Here is a 1,086-nt window from a genome sequence, read left to right as displayed (position 1 = left end):
TATAGCTCAAGTAGGCATGTTTACGAGCTCGATGCACTTACTATAGGGCAAGTCATGGCAATACAAGCATACACCCATCAAGAAGGCACAAAATGCAAGCTATACATGGCAAGAACAATAGCATATCATGCACGGATCAACTACAACATCATCGGCAAAATTGCAAACAAGTTGACAATCTGCGCAGATTCACAAAGTAGCAAAAGTAGAGCTCGATTGACTCAAGCTAGGGTGCTCCATAATTTCAAACAAAGAAATGGATGGATAGAGCACTACAAGATTAACAAAACATCCTTAATGATCATCCTCATAAGAGGCACGGATCACTAGGAAACAATAAGAACATATGGCATCATGAGATAAACAGCTCAAGGACTTGGTGAAATTGCTAAGTCCCTGAAAACAGAATTAGCAAGTGCACCACTTTGCAAGCTTGTACTAGTCACCACACACATCCTAAAAATACATGGGTTGCACCTCTGGAAATATGACAAAACCCTTAACAAAACACATGTAGAGCATCAGGTCATAGCATGCACACATTAATCATGGCAAAAATGACAAAATCCTAAATGGAGTAGCAGATCTGACAATTATCTCAAGTAGCCCTCTTCTAACAGCATTTCGGGCATCAAGATGAACTCAAATGCAAATGATGCAATGGAATGAAATGATGTACTCTCTAAGATGAACATTTTGATGTGCTATATGCATGAATCGGAGCTACGGATGCAAAGTTACGGAGCTACGAACATGAGCACTTGAACTGAAAATTTCGGGACTTAGAAGAATAAAAACACCTCCGGATCTAGGGTTAGACCCGGCACGCGAACCGAGGTTGGATCCATGCTCCCCGGAGTTCCTATACGCCGGAGCTCGCGGAGGAAGGAGGAGGCCGGCGAGGTGCTCCCGGGGCTCGCCGGAGTGGCGGCCGGAGCGCGGGGCCCGAGGGGCGGCGAGGGGCGTGGCGGCGGAGGCGGTGGGCGAGGCGGCGCGGCCGGGCGGGTGAGGCGGCGGGGATGGCGCGGCGATGCAGCGGCGATGGCGCGGCGATGCGGCGTGGTCCGGCCGGGCGGCGGCGTGGCG

Source organism: Triticum dicoccoides, chromosome 6A (assembly GCF_002162155.2).
Source record: "Triticum dicoccoides isolate Atlit2015 ecotype Zavitan chromosome 6A, WEW_v2.0, whole genome shotgun sequence".
In the NCBI taxonomy this organism is placed as follows: domain Eukaryota; kingdom Viridiplantae; phylum Streptophyta; class Magnoliopsida; order Poales; family Poaceae; genus Triticum; species Triticum dicoccoides.
This window is presented reverse-complemented; position numbering follows the sequence as displayed.